The sequence below is a fragment of the Crotalus tigris genome, unplaced genomic scaffold (genome assembly GCF_016545835.1).
Source record: "Crotalus tigris isolate CLP2741 ecotype Arizona unplaced genomic scaffold, ASM1654583v1 scf7180000024401.5802323, whole genome shotgun sequence".
NCBI lineage: Eukaryota > Metazoa > Chordata > Lepidosauria > Squamata > Viperidae > Crotalus > Crotalus tigris.
In genome coordinates, this window is record NW_024100569.1 from 3,445,150 (window position 1) to 3,470,858 (window position 25,709).

A 25,709-nucleotide genomic window follows, 5' to 3' on the forward strand; every position below is an offset into this window, starting at 1 on the left:
GAGCAAAATGCCTCATTGATTGGTCAATGTATTGTGTATATGTATCTATATGTCTGTTTGTGTGTTTGTAATTTGATATAACAATCATCTATCAAAATATTATAAAAAGGTAACCTTCATAAAGCAGTCTAATATCCCTGATGGCACTCTTAAACCAGACATTTTAAACAAAGTCTTCCTCAGTGCTGTGAATCTTCTGGATAATTTGTAGTAGTTTTCTACTTAAAACAAAAATAGTTACATAAAAAAAACCCACCTTGTAATGCAGAGTTTAAACATCACAAATTCAATATCATTTTGAAACAAACATGAAAGGTAAAATCACCCTGTTGTTAGACTTAGTGGTGGGATTCAGCCAGTTTGCACCAGTTCAGGAGAACCGGTAGCTAATTTTTTGTTGCCCAGACACAGAATGGACTTCCGGAAGTGGCATCCACACAGAGAACCAGTTGTTCATATATTTGAATCCCACCACTGGTTAGACTCAACACCTAGTGACCGTGGAGCTATGTCTTTATGATTTGCTTGGCAACATATGGAAATGGCATTGTATTGCCACCTTCTATGTATTTTTAATTTCCCAGTCTTGTTCAACCTAGCCCTAGAAGTTTTTCATGGCTTCCCATCCAATTACTAACCCAATCTGACTCTGCTTAACCATCTCACTATGATTCCGTTTATGACTGAGCTCTTTCTTCACTGAAAACAGAACTGCCAGTATGAAATTGCTCTGACAGAAATCCATGGTGAGCACATTCTTGAAGTACTAGATATAATTTTTATTAAAAAGGGCATTACAGAGCTTAAAAGATACAAAAAGTGTCAGCAAAACTCCTGTGAGAAAAGATTTTATATAGGATATGTGTTTGTGTGCGCACACGGGGAGGGGGAAGAGTATATTCTCAAGTTTGTATAGCTATCTATCTCACAAATGTGACTCAATAGCTTAAAACAATTAAATACAACAACATGGGATAAATGGATCAGCATTTGATATACAGTGTAACTATCTCATAAGATCCCCATTTCTTTGGGGTCCCCAGTGCTGCTGAAGAGGGATTTCATAAATGCCAGTAGGATTGGGGCTAATATCATCTCAGGGAGATTGACATTCCAAAGAACGGGTGCTAAAGCAGAAAAGGCCTTCCTTCTTAGCAGACAATATCCACAATACCCATAACATGCCTCTCCTACTAGGCCTCATGGAACCGGAATATGTAATTGGGGAAAGTCAGTCCCTCAAATAATCTGGGTTCATGCCTGTGGGATTTTAGAAATAAAGCCAGCATCTTCAATTGAACAAGAAAGCAAACCAGCAACCAATGCAGCTTGCAGAGCAAAAGTGTAACATGTGCCATTCTTGGGAGTACACATACTGTAATTGCCTGCACCATCACATTTTGTACCAGTTGAAGCTTCCAGATGTTTCTTCAAGGGCAGCCTTTTCTGGAGTGCATTACAATAGTCCATTTGGTCAGCATTCAAAAGGTAATGAGGGCATGAGTATCTATAAACACCACCCAGGAATGGGCACAACTGGCACACAACACAAAGCTGTGCAAAGTTCCTCCTATCCATGACTGCCACCTGCTCTTCAAGCAGGATCTGTGCATCCCAAAAGGATTCCCCCCCCCAGATTGTGCACCATGTCTATTTGGGGCAGTGCTATCCCTCCATTAGTAAAGATGGTGAAGTCCTAAATCTAGAAGGCCCTAAAACCCCCAACCACTCAGTCTTTCCAAGGTTGAGTTGAAGCCTATGGTTTCCCATTCAGAAATACACAGCTTCCAGGCATTGACATAGGACATCAACAGCATTTCTTAGTTTGCCGGGGTAGAAATATATAATTCCCCCACAGCTTCATGTAGATGTTAAACAGGAATGGAGAAAGTACCAAACCCAGTGTCGTTCCACATAATAAAGGGACTCTCATTCCCAATCAATACCAACCAGTGTCTGCCCCGTAAAAAAGAAGAGAACCAGCACAATACAGTGCCACCCACTCCCAGACCACATAGCCATTCCAGAAAAATACCATAGTTGATGGTGTTGAGGATGGCCAAGAGATGAGATAGAGCCAAGATGAATACACTATCCCCATCCTGCTCCAACCAGAGATCATTCAAAAGCATGACCAATACCATTTCTATCTTTTTAAAAAAGTTTTATTGATTATTTTTAACAGAATTCAATGGTAATTATTCAATAAAACGTGTTGTCTGAATATCTTATTCACTAATACAAATTAAATTCCTAATCCCTAAATATTTTCTCTAACCATTGATAAAATAGGTCCCAAGTTTGATAATATTCTGTTTCTTCTTTTTCTTTCAGTCTCATAGTCAGTCTATCCATCTCTGCGCATTCTAGTATTTTTTTTAATTATTTCTTCATCTGATGGTATTCCTTCATTTTTCCAGTATTGCGCAAATATAATTCTTGCCACTGTTGTGACATGCAAAATCAAATATATGCTTTGTTTGTTAATCTTTTCTGGCATTATACCTAATTTAAAAAGTTCAGGTTTAAAATCTACATGTTCTCCCAACATCTTTTCTAGCCAGACATGTATCTTTTTCCAATAACTCTTTACTTTGTCACAAGTCCACTAAACGTGATAATGAATGCCTGACTTATGTTTACATTTCCAACATCTATCTAACATGTTTTTGAACATTTTTGCTAGTCTTGCTGGTGACTAGTGCCATCTGTAAAACATTTTATATAATTTTTCTTTGTAGGAAGTTGACATTGTCAGTTTGTAATTTCTTTCCCATAAATTTTGCCATTTTTCTAATTCTATATTGTATCCAAAATGTTTTGCCCATCTTATCATTGTTTCTTTAACTTGTTCGCTTTCCATTTTCAAAGTAAATAGAAAATTATACATTTTCTTAATTAGTTTCTCATCAAAAGTTAGCAATGTCTTATCAAACACAGTTTGTTCCTTATAAAATCCATACAGTTTAACATCTTTATGATATCTAGCTTGCATTTGTAAATGTACCCACCATGATAAATTGATACCCTGATTTTCCATTTCTTGTTTAGATTTAAAATTCCCTTCAGAGTTTAGAATATTTCTATATGTCCAGATTTTTTCAAAGTTCACTAAATTTGGGTGTACAAATTCTTCCATGATTGACAACCACCCTGGAATTTTCAAATATATTTTACATTTTATTTTTTTCCATGTTGTTAATAATGCATTTCTTATATATTGATTTTGGAAATATTTATGAATTTTATTTTTCCCATACCATAAAAAAGTGTGCCACCCCAATTGTAAATCATGCCCCTTCGGATATAACAGTTATCCATTCTTTTACCCATGTTAATGCAGATGCTTGATAATATAAAACCCACTCTGGTAAACCAAGACCTCTATTTTCCTTGGCATCTTGTAACATTTTCATCTTAATTCTAGCTTTCTTTCCTTGCCAAATAAATTTCAAGATTAATAAATTTAAGCCTTCAAAGAATTTTTTCTCAAGTTTTATAGGTATTGTTCGGAATAAGAATAAGGTTTTCGGATTTATACAAGAAGTTTTATAGATGGCACCTTCCCCCTACAAGGCTAGCAAAAATAGATAAAAAAAACCTCACTGACATGCTGGAAGTGTAGAAGGCTTTTACTATCACATGTGGTGGGAATGTTCAAAGGAGCAAAATTTTTGGAATGGGATAAAAAATTGGCTGGAAGAAATATTATTACAAAAAACTGATTTAAAACCAGAAATCTTCTTATTGGGGATTATTAATGATAAACTCAGCAAAGCATCTTTTTACTTACTATTGCATATTTTAACCGCAGCAAGATTGACATACGCCCAAAAATGGAAAGGAAAGGAAACCGCCACTGAGGAAGAAATAATAAATAAAATTTTATCCTGCGCCAAAATGGACAACTCTAGAGATGAAAAATAAAACTGAAACAGAGTATTATGAAATTTAGAAAAATTGTACGATTGGTTAGAGATAAGGAGGATCGCTGAGATGATTATCGATTGACTAGTTGATATTATAAGGACTTCTTATTAGTACCTATATTAGGACACAACTGAATGATATGTAAATACAACATTGATGATTGAAAGATGGTTTATCAAAAAATTTACAGATGTTATACGCACAGTTTGTTATACTCTGTCCTGTTATAGAATGTATTTTAAGTTTCTGTTTTTCTTTCTGTAACATAAGGTAATATTAATAGCAATGTTGAAGCCAGGGAAGTTGAAGTCCACATGCCTTAAAATTGTCAAGGTTGAGAAACACTGGACTAGAAGAACTCCCAGGTCCCTTCCAATTCTAATATTCTATGTTCTGTAACCCAAGGAATTACAAACTCTTCATTCTGATTTTAGTGATGGGGAAATTACTAGAACATACCTTGGTATTCCTATGTTTATGTGGTAGGTTAGCAAGAATCTATCGATTTTTTTTTTTTCTTAAAACAGCAACGCAATAGAACAAGATCAGGGACTTAGCCCTGGCTGGCAACTAATGCTATACACCCCTCATTGATCATGGAGAAGAAATGCTGGCCAATCTGCTTACGTTTCTATGCTTATGTCTGAAATAATTACATTTATTTCTGAAAATTAGAGAAATGCTTGAAACATATCTCCTTTATAGGTTATAACATAAAAACCACAAATACAGTAAAACAAAATGGCATGGAGTGTCTGCTTAGGTAAGTAAATAGTTAAGCAACAGTGCTAGAGCTACGGATGAATTTTTGGCAAAATCCCATATACCATACAGCAGTGATGCCCTCACTGAACTTAATATATTACTTGGTTGAATCATTACCTAATTGGTGAGCACCAGACTACCATACAGTCTTAGCCCAAACCATTCCTAAAAGTGCACTTAAAATTAATCTAAGGAGGCTGGAGGAACATTTGTGGATTCCATTGACCAAAAAGCTTCATTTGACGGATCCAGGAGAGAGCCTTTCTGCTACCGGTATGTCACCTCCCTCTAGTCTAGAACATCATTCCCCTGAGGTGAAATTGGCCTCAACCCTCTTGCCCTCCCAGGAGGCCCTTAAAACTTGATTCTGCCATCAGGTCTGGAGATCTCATGGAACTATGGAGCCCTTTGAATGGTTGCATGCATATAAGTTGAGAATGTACTCTCCCCATCTTTTTGTTATTATAGTTATTTTAACCATTTTAACTTTATTTTACATGTTTTAATTCTGTGAATTGTTTGGCTTTTACTTGTGTATGTCACTCTGATCACAAGTGTAGGATGGGTGGCTATATAAATTGAATAAATCAGTAAATAAAACCTGAAAAGCTAGCTGAGATATTATATTTAAAAAGTCTATAGTGCTTAAACACTTTACCCTATCCTGTAATGCTGGACATAAAGTTGTGACAACCTAGAAATCACTACTTTATTTTGCTCAGTTACGAAAGGGAATTCAAAGAGAAGTCTGTATTTTTATGAGGAGATCTTGAGAGAAAAAAGAGTGAATTAGAAGGAAATAAAATACCCGGTTTGAGTGGTTAATCCGCACAGGATTACCAAAGCTCACTGTGGTTGTATTCACATGACAAACTTCTTAATGCTTTAGCTAATTAACCCAGCAGTCATAAATTAACCATGGCCTCACATGATAGTATTTTCTCGTTCAATGCAACACATCCTTCTTTCCTTGACTGTTCAACCATAGCAGTAGCATTTAGCACTTAGACTTCTATACTGCTTCACAGTGCTTTTCAGCCTTCTCTCAGCATATTGCCCCCAACAATCTGGGCCCTCATTTTACTGACATTGGAACGATGGAAGCCTGAGTCAACCTTGTTTACTTTTACCTTTGGTTTTGTTTGGATATTCTACAGCCTTTATAATCCCAGGAGAAAAAGGATTAAATTGCTGTTGAAACTGTTCTTGCTCTTTTAATCTCAGACAGTCTTTTTAAACTAAAAGCTTATCTCAGAAAAATAAGCTATATTCTTATTCTGAATATATTTTTAATGTTATTCTATATTTTTGCATGATAACACTTTATAGTTTTTCTTCTGTTTTTATTAGTGTTGGATTAAACTTCCTCATATAAGAATGTCTCTTCTGGAGATTGGTAGTCTTCCTTTTTAATCTTTAGGACTGGCAAGAATGAATTGAGTGATATACCTGCCTTATTTATTTGTTTATTCGCTTGTTTATCAAATTTATTAGCTGCCCATCTTACCACCAGGTTAACTCTGGCAGATTACAATAATAAAAGATAAATATATACATATATTAAAACATAAATAAATACTTTCATAAACTACTTTGCTGGTCAGCAATCCCTTTTATGGTGGCCTGCATGAGTAATCATCAAACCAGCAAGAGAAGCAGGTGCCTTCAAAAAATTGACATGCATTTCATAGTATCATTGTAAGGTGGTGCTGATAAATTTGCATAGGCATTCAAGGAATGATAAAGTGATAATAGAAGAGTTGGACCCTGGGCTTGATCCCCAGCATGAAATAAAACAATCATTACTGAGGGAAACAATTAAAACTTATATGGAAGAATTGAATTAAATAGACTTTGGTGTTTAAAATATTCAACTAAAAATGAATATACATTTTATTCAAGAATGCATTGGTATTTTTTAGGCTTGATTTTTTTAAAATATCATTGACTTTAAATCACCAAATTCAAGAATGCAATATTGATGTTTGTTATGTATGCAATCATAGTGCAGTTACCTTTAAATTTGTCTTTCAGAAACTGGTTAAGGTATCAAGAAATTACTATATCAACATTTCCCTATTGAATGATAAAGAATTTGTACAACAAATGCCAGTAGAGACCTTACAATATTCTGATTTGAATTCAGAAACATCAAGTGCCCAACTTTTTGAATGGGAAAGATTTAAAACATTTATTCAAAGTCAAATTATTCCTTATGCATCATATAAAGATAAGATTAAAAATAAAAGAGAAAATAATTTGGAAGATTAAATACTACTACTACTAATAATAATAATAATAATAAAGTTGGAAGGGACCTTGGAAGTCATCTAGTCCAACCCCCTGTTCATGCAGGAAACCCTATACAATTTCAGACAAATGGCTATCCAATCTCTTCTTTAAAACCTCCAGTGTTGGAGCATTCACCGCTTCTGGAGGCAGGCCCTGAGATATTGGAACACTGCTAGCTTTTTTTGTTATTTTTGACTTTGGTCGCAAACCTTAATTCATTTTGAGCCTTAGCTTTCCTCACTTCATCTTTGTAGGCTCGGGCTATTTGCTGATATTCTGCCTTCGTTATGTGCCCCTCTTTCTACTTTCTATACTTGTCCTTTTTATCTTTCAATTTATCAGAGAGTTCTTTATGCAGCCAGGCTAGTTTCTTTTGAGAGCTATTATTTTTCTTCTTTGTTGGTATTGTGCTGGACTAGGCTTTTATTATCTCGCTTTTCAAAATTTCTCAAGCTTCTTGAGATGTTTTGCCCTTGAGGATTCTCATCCATGGAATCCTTCCCAAGCCCTCTCTAAGTTTATTGAAATTAGCTCTCTTAAAGTCCAAGAATCTAGTCTGACTGTGTCCTATTGCTTGTGCTTCCATAATGTTGAATTCCAATATTGCATGATCATTTTCTCCCAAGGTTCCTATGGCTTCAATATCTTCTATCATTTTGTCTCTCTTAGTGAGAATTAGATCCAAAATGGCTAATCCCCTAGTTCCCTTCTCTACTTTTTGGGAGACAAAGTTGTCTGCTAGGTTTGACAGGAATCTGTTTGATCTTCCACTTGATGCAGAGTTTGTCTTCCAGTTGATGTCAGGGTAGTTAAGGTCCCCCATTACTATTGTGATGTGCTTCCTACATACATTAGTTAGTTGACTAACAAAAAGTTCATCTATTTCCTCTGTTTGGTTAGGTGGCCTATAGTATACACCTATGGCAATGTCATTTTTTCCCCTTTTATATTGATCCAAATGCATTCAGGACAGTTTTCATCATTGTTGTGCTCTATTTCTGTAGAGATGTAGTTATTTCTTCTACAGAGAGCAACTCCACCTCCTCTTTTATTTGGTCTGTTTCTTTTAAATAATTTAAATCCCTCTAGCTGTGTGTTCCATTTGTGGGTTTCATCCCACCATGTTTCCGTACTGGCAACAATATCATATCTGCCCTCATTAACCTGAATTTCTAGTTCACCCTGTTTGCTGTTCATACTCTGTGCATTGGTATATAGACATTTGAGTCCTTCATGACTGACTGTTTACATCCTACATAACCTGTGTGGTGCCTCAGTTCCCCTATTTTCTTATCACCTGTTTGGTTAGTACACTTTGTGTGGCACTCGCTATTAGAAGCTTGATTTTGCTTGACAGCAACTGAAATATTTATGAGCACAGATGATTAGATGCCCATATTTTGTACAGAATGAACTGGTTTTTTTTCATTTCTGTTAAAAGCTGAAAGCATTAAATGGAAATCTGATTGTGAGAAGCTTTCCAAAGGCAGACCTGATTATTAAGGGGAAGGAATAGATTTTATCTAATGTCGCAGGTTGATATGAGGTATTTATCCATCCCTTGGTAACCATTACTTATGTCTGATCAATATAGTTTAGCTTGAAACAGTTTTCCATGTATGTCCCACTTTATGCAAGCTTACAAATGCCTCATCTTGCCATCAGATTGATGCAACATTCACCCAGGCACAAAAAGAAGCTAAAACAAGGTCATTGCTAATTTTTTAAAAAGAAAGTTAGTACTATTATAATTAAAATTAACTATTACATCATTAAAGTGCTTGTCTGATTTGGCAATGTATTAGCCCAGCCAGCCTGACATTCATTTTGAAATAAGAAACACTTGTTGCATTTTTTTGCTGATGATCATAATTATTAAAGAACATCTTATTTGTCAAAACAAGGCAGGTGTTTCCCTTTCAGAGATGTGGCCAGGCAGGTTTAGGATTAGGCACCAGCTGGGACCCCAGGGTAGGAGAGGTGGGATGAAAGTGGTCATTCAGAATCTCTCTTGGCCTTCAGGGGCCTTGCTTCTCAAGTCTCATGAGATCAGTTTGAATTGTTGCTAATGCACCTGGCTGCACAGCAACCTCTCTGCTTCAGCTCCTGGAGACCATCTCGAGGTTGGCAGTGGAGCTCCCCAGAGTTATGGTTCTGGGGGACTTCAACCTACCATCTCTTGGTTTGGCTTTGGAAGCAGCCCAGAAGTTCATAGCCACCATGGCAGCCATGGGCCTATCCCAGATCATCTTGGATCCAACTTAGGACAGTGGTCACATACCAAATATGATCTTTTTGTCAGAGCAATGGTGACATGATTTGGTAAGGGAATCTAACCTTATCCCCTCTGTCATGATCAGATCATGCCCTGGTATCCTTGGGATTCTCCTATACCACCACCATCCCTTCATAGGTGTTATGTCCTGAGCCTGTGCAAGCAGGCTCGGGGCATTGCAAACGGTCCTGGGCAGGTGCAACCTGCCCGGGACCAGACAGGTTGTCGCCAGTACTTGTGCGCATGCGCAAGTGCTGGCGCGCCAAAAGTTGCAGATTTACCCGGGGATGGCCTATATAAGAGGCCAGGAGTTTGGGCGTTGTCGGCGTCTTCTAACTGTAAGCTGAACACATGAATAAAGAAGTTTCCTGAGAACTACAACTGCTTCTCGTGTCTTGCCATTTCGCGAAGGACTCAACACTGGCGACGAGGATGGGATGCCTTACATCAACAAAAAGGTGTAAGCTTACCCGAGTGAGTCCTGAGCGGCAGGAACGGCGTTGACTCGGCAGCTACCCGCCAATTCAGTGTGCATTCGGGGGTAGGCTGGCTGATAGACCCTTCCTGATACAAAAATGGCAAAGATTAGAAGGCTTTCGGAATTCGACGTCTCACATCCAGAGAGGTGGGAGTCCTATGCAGCCAGGGTGGAAAACTATCTCAAAGTGAACCAAGTGAGGGAAGAAAGTTTGAAGGCTGCCACCCTGCTGTGCATTTGTGGTCAAGACGCATTCGAAATTGCTGAGAACCTTGCAGCACCTGTTCCTTTAGACTCTGTCAGCTACGCAGATCTAAAAAAGCTACTGAAGGAGCACTTCCAGCCTAAGATGTCCGTCATCGCATGGCGCCACACCTTCGAGCAGAGGGATCAACAACCCGGAGAATCGGCCAAGGAGTACATCGCCGCATTGAGGAAAGCCACCAAACATTGCGAGTTCAAGGACCTCGAAGAACGACTGAGGGACAGATTCGTATGCGGGCTAAGGCATCGTGAGTTACAACAGAGACTTTTTGCTAAGGAGGACTTGTCTTTCCAAGATGCCTTGAGAGAGGTCACCACAGAGGAAGCAGCGGGCGGTGCCGTCAAGAATATGCGGCCGATCAGGAACAGTCAAGATGCTGCATCCGTGCACCAGGAAGAAGTCCAAAGAAATTCTGAGGAGGATCCGGACAAGGAAGTCGACCGTCTTCACCCCACAAAGGAAGGGAAACAAAAAGGAAGCTCTTCAGCTCTCCCCAAGTGCATCGGTTGTGGAGGTCGCCACAGGAGAACCGACTGCAAGTTCCGCTCCGCTATCTGCAGGGCGTGCGGAAAACAAGGACACATTGCAGCTGTGTGCCTGGGCCGTCTGAAGGTACAACCTCAGGAAGAATTGCGCCTGAAAGGTACCAGGGTCCCCAGCCAGAAAATAGGGTGGGGTTTTGCGCTTCACGTAGAAGCATCTATAGGACAGGTACACACAAGCCAATTAAGAAAAAGCTGTCACGTAAGGTGAAGCTACAAGGGGTTCCATTAGCTATGGAACTGGATACGGGGTCTGCCCTTTCAATCATTTCCATGCAAACGTTTAGGAAGATTTGTTCCGGTAGTGGAACTCAGGCCAAGCTGAGGCCTTCTGACATTGTGTTAACAGACTTTCAAAACTCCAGAGTGTGTGTTAAGGGGGAGGCCACCCTTAACGTACAGTATAAGGATTTTGAAGGTCCACTAGACATATTAGTAGTAGGGGGTGAACAACGAGTCTCATAGGACTCGATTGGTTTGAGGCCTTGGGAATACACGTCACAGGGCTCAACAGCCTACAAACACTCGACCTACAGGAAGTCTGCAAAGAATTTGCAGATATTTTCAGCCCCCAGCTGGGCACATTCAAAGGACCTCCTGTGTCCTTAAAGCTAGACCCCTCTGTCACTCCCATTAGAATTAAAGCAAGAAGGGTCCCTTTTGCTTTAAAGAGTAAAATTGACACTGAGTTGGATAAACTGATCCAACAAGGAATTCTGGAACCTGTTGACTCCAGTCCCTGGGAGACCCCCATTGTCACGCCTCTCAAGGCAAATGGGGACATTCGCATCTGTGCTGATTACAAATGCACTCCGAATAAGGCATTGCAGCAACATGCCTATCCTGTTCCTGTGGTCAGTCATATTCTGGCCTCCCTCAAGGGGGGGGCGTGTTTTTGCAAAGCTTGACCTAGCTCAAGCATATCAACAGCTGCCTGTTGATGAAGACGCTGCTATAGCTCAGACTATTGTGACCCACAGAGGGGCTTCCAAGGTAAAGAGAGTTCAATTTGGAGTAAATGTCGCTCCTGGAATTTTCCAAAGCGTAATGGAAAACACACTACAGGGTATACCAGGGGTTTGCCCCTATTTTGATGATGTCTTAATTGCAGGAGACTCCACACACATACCTGGTATTGGGAAGCATGGCACTACACTACAGATTATCCCTGCCGGTAATAGAAGCTGACCCTGCGCCAGCTATCAATATTCTCTCTATCCAAGCCTTGCCCGAGTCTCCCCTGAATGCCAGGGATGTAGCCGCTGAATCGGGCACAGATCACACACTTTCACATGTTCTTTCTTGGTTTTTGTCTGGATGGCCTGAGCACTGTCCTAGTCCTGAGTTTCAGAGTTTCTGGTCAAAAAGGAACGAGTTGTCCACCTCTCAGGGTTGTCTGCTTTGGGGAAGCAGAGTTGTCATTCCCACCTCAATGAGGACTAGGGTCTTAGGTTCCCTCCACGAGGGTCATCCTGGCATTGTACGAATGAAGGCTCTTGCGCGCAGCCACTTGTGGTGGCCTGGCCTAGACAAAGACATTGAAGCTAAGGTGCATGCACGCCACCTTTGTCAACTCTCGCACCCTGAAATGCCCCAAGCTCCTGTGCATAGATGAGAGGAAACACAATCTCCATGGTCTAGGGTGCACATTGACTACGCTGGGCCCTTTCAGGGTCAATTCTTCTTGGTCCTGGTTGACAGCCATTCAAAATGGCTTGAGGTTGTACCTGTCTCTTCCACCACCACTGCAAAGACTATTCAGGTACTGAGGGGGATTTTTGCTGCACACATGAGTTATGTGTTATTATGGTGAAAGGAATAGTTTTAGCCCAGGGGGAAGGGGTGTTATGTCCCGAGCCTGTGCAAGCAGGCTCGGGGCATTGCAAACGGTTCCGGCAAGTGCAAGCTGCCCGGGACCAGACAGGTTGTCACCAGTACGTGTGCGCATGCGCAAGTGCTGGTGCGCCAAAAGTTGCAGATTTACCCGGGGATGGCCTATATAAGAGGCCAGGAGTTTGGGCGTTGTCGGCATCTTCTAACTGTAAGGTGAACGCATGAATAAAGAAGTTTCCTGAGAACTACAACTGCTTCTCGTGTCTTGCCATTTCGTGAAGGACTCAACAATAGGGAAGCCAGATCCATTTAAGCGGTCCACCCCAGCAACTGATGAACTCAAATGGGTTCCAGAGGAAAATGGGGGATATCCCAGGGGCTTTGCCACACGACCCTGCTGAAGCCTTGATGTAATCCTGGAATCAAAGGGTGGCCAAGCTCTGGAAAAAGATCACCCCTCTCTTAATCCATCACTCCTAACTCTCCCATGTTTCACAGAAGAGATGTGGGTTCTGAAATATGTTATGGACACTGTAGGAAAACAAAGGATGATTCCTACTGAACATATTAGAGCTGCTATTAAGGCTTATCAATGGCAATAAGAGCAGTGAAACAGCATTATTTCTTGTTGCATCTACACCTGGAGGTCCAGTTCCAGAACACCAGGTCCCTCCTGGAACAGGAGGGTTTGGGTGATCATCTTCAGCACCATGCAGAGTAATTTGTTCAACACCTAACAAACAAAGTTGCTTGGATTCATTTCCAGTTGGAATCATGTGTGATACAGGTCCATGTGAGATGCCTGGGGAAAAGTCTGGAAACAAGTTGATCCTTTGGATCTGATAAAGTGAGTAGAGTCCTCAAGGCTATCACTGCAACCTCCTGTCAATTAGATCCTTGTCCCTCTTGGTTATGAAAGAGTAGAAGTAGTGTATACCTTTTTTAATGAAAATTATCAGCACTTTTGATCAGTGATGTCATCAAAGTAAACAAGCCCACGTGCTGATTACGTCAACAGGTCATGGCCCTAAAAGGAAGTGACGTACTCAGCCCCCACCCTCTGGATGTGACGTTTTGGCTTAATCCCATCAAGATTGGCAGTCAATCCTCTGGGTACATGATTAGGTTAACCCTAGACTAATTCTGTTATTGTTGTTAATTGCGAAGTCGTGTCCGACCCATCGCGACCCCATGGACAACGTTCCTCCAGGTCTTCCTGTCCTCTACCATCTTCTGGAGTCCATTTAAATTCACACCTAATTCTTTGGACATTCAAAACCAAAAAAGAGCTAAGTAAAAGTGAATAATTAGCAGAGGCCTGTGTTTTTGGGAAACAAGCCCTACTTTGGGGAGCTGTTTGTGTTTTTGGGAAACAAGCCCTACTTTGGGGAGCTGTGAAATAAAAAATAAAAAAGCTTTTTATTTCTAATCATTCTAGCCTAACGATGCTTTTAATTTTTGTGGAGTTTTAAAAATCAGTGCCTCAAAAGCTGGGGAAAAAGAATCCCCTGAAAGGCAGCCAGAGCCTGCATTTAACCCCTTTTTTCTAAAAGATATTTTTTTCTAAAAGGTATTTATTTCTAGGTGGCTTTAAAAACATTATCTCGAACGCAGGGGAAAAAACAAACAAACACAGCCCCTTTTAAAACCCACAGCTGGTTTTTACCTTTGTAAAAAATCTAAAGACACATATTTTGCCATTTGCACCCTGAATAAAATTTATTCTGCCCCCCTCCCCACTATAGCAAAAGACAAGGAATATTAACAGGAATTAAAATGCTCACAAGAGGCAAGCAGCCAACCAGGCTCACAAGAGGCAAGCAGCAAGCAGCCATGCGTGTTTCTGTCTGTCTGCTAGTAAAAAAAAAGGGGGGGTTAGGCCTTGTTTGGGATGTGCCTGGGCATATCATGCTCCCCGTGATCTGGGCATGCACAATGCTCAAGGGTATGTCATTGCAAGGGGCAGGGGAGTTTGTGCAGGCAGGGACATGCCCGGGCATGTCATGCTCCCCGTGATCTGGGCATGCACAATGCTCAAGGGCGTGTCATTGCAAGGGGCAGGGGAGTTTGCTCCCCGTGATCTGGGCATGCGCAATGCTCAAGGGCGTGTCATTGCAAGGGGGCAGGGGAGTTTGTGTGGGCAGGGACATGCCCGGGCATGTCATGCTCCCCGTGATCTGGGCATGCACAATGCTCAAGGGCGTGTCATTGCAAGGGGCAGGGGAGTTTGCTCCCCGTGATCTGGGCATGCACAATGCTCAAGGGTGTGTCATTGCAAGGGGCAGGGGAGTTTGTGTGGGCAGGCCTGAACAGCTAGCGATTTAATCCCAGCAGTCTTTTGAAGATGGCAGCCTCTGATTCCAAAGCTGTTTTTACATCAACAGCAAAAGATAGCGTCAGACACTCTGATACAAGGCCCCAGCCAACAGAATGCAACAAAATCTGTTGCATGGGTTATGATAAAGAAAATTTTTTATTCAGACCTGTGTTGCATGGCTGTAGCATGGTGTGTTGTAACTTTAACGATGAGATGCAGAGTACTTACCGGACAGCCTGTGAAATGGTGAAAGATACTACATTATCTCCCAGCAATGGTAAGTAAATATGTTTTTATTTATGATAATGTAAATGATGCTGGAGTGGATACACCGCTAACAGGATATGCTTTATATTTTGCAGACTCTGAATTAGTAATACCTAGACAGCAAACACTTCAAGACACCCCACTTTTAGATTCCTGTGGTAATCGCCGTGGTCAGAAAGCTTCTGCAGATTTTTCTGATCTAGACTATAACAGGGATTATGAGCTATCCCAGAGACCACACTATCTACCTTGTGAGTTAAAGAGCTGCAATTTGTGTAAAGACTGGTTTGCTTGTGACTGCGGACGTGATTTGTGGGGCACAGGCGGGTCAGAGTATTATAAAATAGCGTGTTATAGTCCTTTATCTTCTGATTCTGAGAGTGGTGATGAGGGATATTTTTTTGATGGCGGAGCCGTGCACCCTCTGAATTCTGTATAACCAATAAAAGACTGTGTTAATGTCAACACTTGAACATTTGTCAGCGGTCTTTCAGTATAACGATGCATGAAAAGCTTTTAAGTTGTATTTATTATACACCGGGGTGTGTAGGGAGTTATGGAGGTGTGAATGCCCTTTTTCAGGAAGCTAGAAAACATGATAAAAACCTGACCATGAAGCAAGTCAAGACGTGGCTGTCAGGGGAAGATGCTTATATGCTTCATAAGCCTGCAAGAATTAATTTTCCTAGAAATAAAACAGTAATGTCTGGCTTAGATCATCAATGGCAGGCTGACCTCATAGATGTCTCCAAATGTTCTAAGGAGAATCATGAAAAAAAGTACATCTTAGCAGTTATCGATGTGTTATCTAAATATGCCTGGGCCTCCCCTTTATTTGATAAATCAGGGAGGGAAGTTACATCCACCTTCCAGAATATCTTTCAAACAGGACATGAACCCCAAAAATTACAGACAGATGCAGGTAAAGAGTTCTTGAATATTCCAGTGAAGAAACTTTTAGCACGTTACAGCATTCATCATTTTGTCACTCATAGCGAAACTAAAGCAGCCATTATAGCGAGGTTTAATAGAACCCTAAAAAACAAACTCTGGAGATATTTCACAGCTAGAAATACCCACCGGTATGTGGACATTTTAGCAGATACTATTCAGGGGTACAATAACGCTTACCATCGTAGCATCGGTACTGCTCCTAACACCGTAAATTTGTCTAACGAAAGGGGTGTGTGGATGAGACTTTATGGGGCAGCTTTAAAAAGGAAAAGAAAGGAAAAATGTCTTAAGATGGGAGATCATGTCAGGGTATCCAGACTGAAGGGTAAGTTTGAAAAGGGCTATCAGCAAACCTATACGGATGAGATATTCATCGTCAAAGAACTGCAGACAAGGGGGGAAAGAGTGGTGTATAGATTAAATGATTACACTGGTGACCCTGTAAAGGGGACTTTTTACTTTGAGGAGCTCCAAAAGGTTCCTGCTGACCAACAGAGCATATACAGAATAGAGAAAATTATGCAAAAAGAGGGCGGGGGAGACACAGAGAATTTTTAGTCAAATGGACTGGATGGCCAAAGAAGTTCAACAGTTGGGTTAAGGAGACTGAAGTACAACATCTTTGATATGGCAGAGTTTTACATCACCCTTCCCAGCAATGCATCAGCAGCAATTTTCCCCCAAAACAGAAATTCTAATTTTACTATACAATTAGCAAGATCGTTGGATCTTCCAGGGTCATGGGAAGTAGGGCTAGCAGAGATACAGTATCCGCATAGTTGGCACACATTAACTTCTCCTGGATATTTTGAAATTGCTAATGAGAGAAAGAGATGGCATTTTTCTTTGAGAAGCGGATACTATAGCAGCATCAGACAACTGTTAGAAAATATGAACAAGCTTATATCAAATGCCAAGGACGGCCCTAAGACAACCCTACAGTATGATGCAGTGGGTCGAAAAATTAACCTTAAAGGTGATGAACCGCACACCATTCTATTTAGCGGAGAACTTGGACAGCTGTTAACTATGTTCCCTGGATTCAACACCTTATATGTTTACACAGACATTGTAGAGCTCCAGATAGTGGGTGACTACTATGTGCCATTACTGCGCTGTGTGCCTGTGCAAGGGAAAGACAACGATTTCATCACAATAACCTATGACCGTCCACATTATGTACCAGTCAGCAAACATCACATCGATACCGTTACTATAGAAATCAAAACCGACCAGGACAAAAACGTGCGTTTTTATAACGGGAAGGTGATTGTCAAGCTTCATTTTAGGCCTTGGAAAAGTGAAGGATGGTTGTAATCAAGGAGCATGGGAACCCTCAAGACTACGTGGCTTACTACAGGGCACAAGCCGGTGGAGACCTTCCAGGCTTCCAAGGAGCCCCCATTATGTACGGGACAGGGTTAGGGGGTCTGTTCCGTGGGCTTTTTCAAAAAGCAATGCCTTTTTTGAGGCGTGGATAAGAAATCATTAAGCCGCATGTGAAATCTGCTGCCAAAAACATTGTCAGAGATGTTGCGGGGAATCTTGTATCCCAAGTTGTTGAAAGGGGGCAGGATGGATCAGGGTTGTTCATAGCCAGGAAGAATTATGCATCGGGCCCGCCTATTCCGTTTAAAAAGAGAAGGGTGAAAAAGTAGGGTAAATGAGCTACTGCTTTTTACACTTCTTTTTCATTGTGTAAACAGTAGGCCAATCAGGCGGGAAGAGGCCTGTTCTCAACCTGCAGGATTCTGGAGTGGTGGCTGCCAAATCTACCAAAAGGTACCCATGTGGTTTGCGAGTGGCATCTTGGAATACTTCTAAAAAATACTTTGTGTTAGTGGGATACATCTGCCTGGCCAGTGTGACAATTTGCATCTGATCACGGGGGCTGCTGAACAAAACCAAATATTTGGAATTCAGAGCTATTGTTCTCATTTTCTTACCTTGAAAGAACAGGTTTTGTAGTATGAGAATAATGCTCAGGTTTCTGTGATGGACGTACTGTGTAAAAGCCTTCTCTATTTGATCGCTGTCACCGGCTGATGCCATGAGATCATCTATCACAGCTAGAGTGATTTGATTTGGCGGAAACAAATCATCATCTTCAAAAGAAGACGGAAGCCCCTCCATAAACTTAATATAAGGGATTTTATTAAGCAGTTCTTTGTACAGAGGTTGCCAACAACTATAAAACAATACAATATTTTGAGGCATTTGAGACAACACAACATCACCATGTTCTAACATTTGTTTGATAAAAAAAGATTTGCCAGAATTGGACGGGCCGCTTATAATACAGGAGAAAGGGTGTACAAATTGTGCAATGTTTTCTGCCATCCTTAATAAACGTAGGGCAGCGTACAGTAATCTTCACTCTTTAATAACCTCTTATTATACACTACTTTTAGAGTTTTTCGGAGGACCCGCGTTTCTAGGGTCCAATGTTTCTTAACCCTAACAATCCCCAACTGCTCTACCCCAATCTCCTATTTTCTCTCTGCACCAGACACACAATAATCATCTACCAAATCTTTCAAGCTGTCAAAATTAACCTTGTTGCTATTACCACAGTTTAGCGTGATCCCCTTCACTTTTAACACCGTTTTCCCGTTGGACAAAGCATAAGCATACGTTTTGGGACCGGCCGCAACAAACTCTGTTATCGTAGTGTTTGGCGGAATCTCACTTGTCAGCTGTCCTAAATAATCACCCAAAGGAGGTGTCCACGCCCCCTCTCTACTTACAAAAATGACTGAATCGGTGTCATGGTACAGGCACCTATCGCCCAGCCCATCCAGTAATCTGTATAATTCCAGCCGGGCATAAGCAGTAGTAAAGCTGGCGATAAATACATTAGTGCATGTCGATTTGGTGGGGTGGTTCTTGGCTGTTTTCCATGTCACAACGGCTGTCTCTGTATCCACAAACTCACGTGAGGAAACATCATAATAGGGCACAAAAATGTATTTGAATAAATCCTCAGGGTTTGTCACCACGGATGTGGTCAGGTGATTGGTGCTCTGACCAAACTTGCCCCACAGCAAATTTAAAAACAGCTTGGCAATCTGTCTTTTAGCAGGATTTACTTCAATGTGGTCACGTCGTAAGCGGACACCTTCCATCTTTTCATAATCCTGAATATATTGCTTTTCATCCTGTTCTGTTTTGCACCAGTCAGGGTAACCACTGGCCTCCTGTTTCTGTCTGAGATGCGTGTTCATATAACCTGAAAATAGCTCATTTGATGTTCTTTCAAAATGCCAGATCTCATAGATTTCAACAATTCTGTAACTTTTTTCTAAAGCTACATTCAATTCAACGGTACACCATGTCCCAGTCAGAGCTCTTTCCTCATCACTGTGTTTACAGGGGGTGGTTTGCAGTTTTTCTGTGCAGGTTGCACACAAACTAAACATTAATTTGCCCCCTGATTTGTGGGGTAGGATTGGGAAATAGAGATTCCTTGGTGGGTACACTTTGACTTTGGCCAACCCAAAATATTGCTTTATGTCCCCAAAGTTTTGGTAGATGATTTGCGGATGGCCAATTGGGTACTCCTTGGTCTTATTCACAAACGGGTACAAACTGGTGAAATCATAGTATAAGATTTGTTCACCGGGTTTTGGTTTGTAGTACAGGCATGTAGCATTTGTTCTACCACCAAAAAAAGCATCTCGAGGATTCAAAGGAGTTGGGAGCTTATTCTCAACTAGAAACTGCTTCAAAGAGGTGTCATCCTCCACCATGGCCCTCCATTCACGTTCCCAGACGCAGCGCACAGCATACCCCTGGTCCCTGAGGTACTCTTCTTTAATCTTAGTACGGTTGTGCAGGCCTCCATATGTTGAATCAAGTAATTTGTTGAAGTCTTTTTCAGAGTAGCAGACAGGGCACCCATGAAAAAAAACAACCGTGAAATTCAAAAGCTGTGGGAGTTCCATTTATGACAGCAAAACCATCCAAAAAATATTTGCTTACTTGCTTTTCACCCCCCTTCAGGGCATGCTGGATATTGAGATTCTCAGTGTGCTCTATATGCAACAACCATTGAATCGCTGGAGCTGAATACCTTTTCTGTGTCTTGTGATAATTGTCCAAAGGAGCTAATGCAATGGTATAGCTCTTCAAATACATGAACCGGTACTGGGCCATACAGACAGATGCCAATGTGATATGTTGGAAGGGGTCAATGCATCGAATCGCTATCTCCTCAACAATATCCCCCCCGACCCCCCTGAAACATTCTCGCTCAGTCATTTCCATCACCTGTTCCCTAAATCGAATACAGGCCTCTCTTAATATATCTACATCTTGTCTGCAATAGTAAGCCAGAGCCTTCTTTAGTTTAAATACAGTACCTGTATTAGCAGAGTGCCATTTCATGAATTCTTCTCTCTCCCTTGGCATCATGGTTTCAGGGCTGTAATACTTGGTTTCAGGGAGTGGCCCCACATAGTCTTGATTGGCCATTGTATTGAACAAGTGGGGGAAATATCCTTTGCAGCCTTGAAACCCCATAGCTTTGGGTAATTTGCTTAATTTAAGGGGCAAAAATGAGAGGCTATCAATAAACCGGATCTTATAATCTGGCAGGGTGATACACGAAAGTTTTTCCCCCCCCTCGACTTATAAGCTGAACCCTAACCTTTTCACGGATCAACTGCTTCAGTACTAGGTACCCGTCATAACCTTTGGAGTTGTGAGCGATAAAAGTACATCCTTTAAACTTATGATTTATAAAATTCTTTACAAACTGCTCCAGGCATCTAACACCATAACAATCCCACCTCACAACATCTTTATCATCCTCATCCTTCAACATATCCTTGGCGCAGGCATAATTAGGTATATGGATGCCTGTCTCTTGACAGCATTCAAAATCATAAACGATGTATCTTTTGCCAATTTGCGGCTGGTCCAACGAATTTAGAAAGCATAAATGCCCTTCCAAGCTTTCAACCTTCTCAAAGCACTGTCAACACTTGGTTTCCTTGCACTTTTTGTGGGGGCTAAAGATGTAAACCCCACACGTTTCACAATATTCTTTACTCTTGCAGTCAACTTTTCCCTCCATAGCAAGCTGTGTGTGTCTTTCAAGACACACCTTAGACCGGCAAAACTCTTTGCACCTACAGCAGCGTGCCTTCTCCTCCACCACCTGCTGGCATTCTTGGGTGAGGCAGGCTCTGCACATATATTGACAGCCATGACTAAATTTGTGGTGGTAGGGTGTGTGGCAGAATTTACAGAAATAGCCCTTGATATTTTTGATGCCATAATAATGCTTGTCATGTAACAATATAAACACTATTTTTTCTTGCTGGGGGCTACCTGTGACAAAAAACCGCCAACCGTCCTGCATATAAAACAAGATCTTTATAGTGACCCTTAAAGCTTCTTCAAAGAGGTGTATCTGAGAAAAGTCAATTCTGTTTTCTGTGGAAACACCCAGTCTATTGTGAAGTTCCCTGGCCCTGGTAATAATTTCTTGATTTCTAACATCCCCGCCAATCAGCCAGAGCAAACAGCTAGCAAAACACAGAAATTCACCTCCCACATTGAAATCTACTAGGTGCTGTCTTTTTTTCTCCAGCACTCTGGTGAGCAGCACAGTGTTTAACTTCCTAAGACCTCCCCCCTCCTTGTTCTTCACGACGGTAACCACTAATTGCAAATTACCCCCCCACAATATCTCGGCCTTACTTTGCAGCAGATTTTCAATACTGGTCAGAAAATCATCAGCATTTAAATCATTGATATTCCTCCTAAGAGAAAAGAGAGGATGATTTAACCCCTCTGCATCCAGCCAGAGTTGAACAAAATCGTTTAGACCTATATCTCTAGCAACATTATTCAAAAGAGGTTGTATCACATTATGAATAGCCTCTATAGCATCTACAAAAGACTGGATTCAGTCAAGATTAATAAATCTATAGCGTTGATAATATTCCACAGCCCTGAAATTCCTGATAGGCTTCTCCCATTCCTGTACCATATCCAGATAAACATTGTTCATATTCTGAGAGTTTGCAGAGTTAGGGGCTTGTAGCTGTGGTGTAGATTGACATATCTCCCCTTCTGATTGAGATGCTGGCATGGAATCACATTTATGACTGTCTGCTGGGGATGCGGGAAGTCCACCTCCATGCATTTTTGCTTTTTTGCAGGATGGCTCTGGTTAAACAAACAAACAAACAAAAGGTTACCACCAACATTCCTAATAATGTAATACCGCTCCCCTCCCTTTAGTTTCTAAAAAATAATACTAATGGTTTTGTAGTTGGATAAAATGCTAGATATTATACCTCCTAACAACATTCGTGTTGTGTAGCTTGTGCATGGCTGGGCCTCTTGGGGCTCATGGGGTAATGTAAGGTCTACATAGGGCTGGTCATCCTCCCATTCTGAAAGGAAAAACCCCCAATGTTCAGAATGTTGCAGAAATGTTTACCAGAATCTAAAATGTATGAAAATATGAAAGACAAATACCTTCATACACCCTCAAACATTCTGAGTCTGTCAATTGTTTTTCTATAGCAATAGCAACATCAGTAAATAGCTGGTCATCCTCCCATTCTGAAGGAAAAGAAAAATCCTATGGTCAGATTTGTTGCAGAAATGTTTACCAGAATCTAAATGTGTGAAAGTATGAAAGACAAATACCTTCATAAGCCCTCAAACATTCTGAGTCTGTCAATTCATTCTAGTGAAATAAAACAATCAATCAGTCAAACAAGCAAGCAGACAAGAATATTCTAAAACTCCATTTTGCATCTAAGTGTTTCAAAAAATAGCCATAAAACTACTTACAATAGTGGCTTCCATTCTGAAAAGGGTCTTCTTAGCAGATCAAATGGCTCCGGAGGTACAGATATGCCAGTAACCAGCAAATGTGACTAGACCAGTATGGACCCTGCTTTTGTATACGCTGGTGATGTCACAACTTAATCACATCAGAGGAGGTGTGTTTTTCACAACTTTTGCAAAGCTGCATTTAAATAGCACGTAATGTTACAAAATAATCACACCAGAGTTGATGAGTTCTTCACAGCTTTTGCAAATCTGGCCAGCCCCGCCTCATCGGGAAAACCCAATTGAATAATACTCCTTGAGTTTTGATTAAATTGTGTTTAACATCTGCCAAAGTTAAACAGGGGTCAGCAAAAGAAAAACATAATAGATATTTCATGTGATTTGTAAAGCCCATTTTATTATAAATTTCATAGCATTAAGAGATTCTTGTGATTAATTTATGTTACATTTTGGCATATGAGCCTCTTCAGAGACAATGGCAATTCAGATTCAATCTTTGACATTAATGACAGTGGTTTACGGCTCTTTTTGATGCGCTGTATGAATGTCTTGACCTCATCAAGGGAACCCTGGGTGAAATATAAGTTATTCATTTTCTCAGAAATACTGATGATGATCCAGAGAACATGAGGCATAGAAAATCTAAAGCATAAGCTTTTAATATGTTCTGTTTCACTGGTACCATCCACATGGTCTTCATCTGATTGTAGACATCCCATTAAGCAGTGGTGTAATATTTTAATAATACACGATTTCAGAATCTGAGGCATGCTGACATTTTGAGACTCTGCCGTTTCTAAAGCAGGTAGATTTAGGGTAGCTGTTTCAACCAATCAAAATACTGTTTTCTATTTGCAAAATCTGCAATAACAAGGCTTTATAAGTTTGTTCTCTTCAATGAAACTGTATAACTCAGGTCCTTTTCTTATTCTACGCCCACGCTTGGGTGGTTTGGGGGTCAAATTTACATCAAACAAATCTCCATCAGAGGCTGCCATCTTCAAAAGACTGCTGGGATTAAATCACTAGCTGTTCAGGCCTGCCCACACAAACTCCCCTGCCCCTTGCAATGACACGCCCTTGAGCATTGCGCATGCCCAGATCACGGGGAGCATGACATGCCCGGGCATGTCCCTGCCCGCACAAACTCTCCTGCCCCCTTGCAATGACACGCCCTTGAGCATTGCGCATGCCCAGATCACGGGGAGCAAACTCCCCTGCCCCTTGCAATGACATGCCCTTGAGCATTGCGCATGCCCAGATCACGGGGAGCATGATATGCCCGGGAACATCCCAAACAAGGCCTAACCCCCCCCCTTTTTTTTTTTTTACTAGCAGACAGACAGAAACACACATGGCTGCTTGCTGCTTTCCTCTTGTGAGCCCGGTTGGCTGCTTGCCTCTTGTGAGCATTTTAATTCCTGTTAATATTCCTTGTCTTTTGCTATAGTGGGGAGGGGGGCAGAATAAATTTTATTCAGGGTGCAAATGGCAAAATATGTGTCTTTAGATTTTTTACAAAGGTAAAAACCAGCTGTGGGTTTTAAAAGGGGCTGTGTTTGTTTGTTTTTTCCCCTGCGTTCGAGGAAATGCTTTTAAAGCCACCTAGAAATAAATACCTTTTAGAAAAAAATGTCTTTTAGAAAAAAGGGGTTAAATGCAGGCTCTGGCTGTCTTTCAGGGGATTCTTTTTCCCCAGCTTTTGAGGCACTGATTTTTAAAACTCCACAAAAATTAAAAGCATCGTTAGGCTAGAATGATTAGAAATAAAAAGCCTTTTTTATTTTTTATTTCACAGCTCCCCAAATTAGGGCTTGTTTCCCAAAAACACAAACAGCTCCCCAAAGTAGGGCTTGTTTCCCAAAAACACAGGCCTCTGCTAATTATTCACTTTTACTTAGCTCTTTTTTGGTTTTGAACGTCCATAGAATTAGTCTAAGGTTAACCTAATCATGTACCCAGAGGATTGACTGCCAATCTTGATGGGATTAGGCCAAAACGTCACATCCGGAGGGTGGGGGCTGAGCACGTCACTTCCTTTTAGGGCCATGACCTGTTGACGTAATCAGCACGTGGGTTTGTTTACTTTGATGACGTCACTGATCAAAAGTGCTGATAATTTTCATTAAAAAAAGATATACACTACTTCTACTTGAAAGCTTCCAGAATGGTGACTATCAGGTGAGTTCAAGCAGCGGTAAATCCTTTATTGTAGAAGTGATGTTCCTAGGGCCTTTTAAGGAGGCCCTGATTTACCCCCTCCTTTAAAAACACCACTTGATCCCACCTGCCTGGATAATTTCCATCCAGTTATTTATCTTCCCTTTTTAGGGAAGATGATAGAAAAGTTGCTTGGCAGCTTCAGAGGATATTGGATGAAATAGATTATCTACACCTCTTCCAGTCAGGATTCAGGCCTGATAATGGGACAGAAACAGCATTGGTCACACTTGTTGATGATCGCTATAGAAGGTGGAATGGAAGTAGTGCAAGCATCCTTGTTCTCCTTGAGCTCTCAGAAGCCTTCAGTACCATCAACCATTATATCCTTTTGGACCTGCTCTAGGGTTTGGGTTGGCCAATGCAGTCTTGCACTGGTTTGGCTCCTTTTTCCAAGGCTAGTCCCAATCAGTTTTGATAGGGAGTGAGAGGTCCAGCCTATGGCCATTCCTTTTTGGCATGCCATGGGACTTGGTGCTGTCCCTACTCCTTTTTATCATGAAGCCACTGGGTGAGATCATACACCACCATAGACTGAGGTATCATCAGTACGATAATCCTCAACTTTATACACACACACAACACACACACAAACACACCAGTGATCCAAGTGATGCAGTTGCTGCCCTCTCACACTTTTTGGAGGCTGCAGGGGTAACAGACTTTGACTGAACATTGGCAAGACCAAATGACTTTGGGTGCATAGAGCTTCAAGATACAGGATTTAAACATTCTTAGTTCTGGACAGGTTGCAC

General features: G+C 41.1%; 1 protein-coding gene across 1 annotated transcript in view; it reads left to right on the forward strand.

The window, feature by feature from the left end:
- Positions 1–4,792: 4,792 nt before the first annotated feature.
- Positions 4,793–25,709, forward strand: part of LOC120301863 (cysteine-rich venom protein catrin-like) — a 59,551-nt gene continuing 38,634 nt past the window's right edge. The window contains exon 1 of the transcript XR_005555052.1: positions 4,793–4,968. The gene's annotated coding sequence lies outside the window, so the exon portion shown is untranslated. The remainder of the gene's footprint in view (positions 4,969–25,709) is intronic.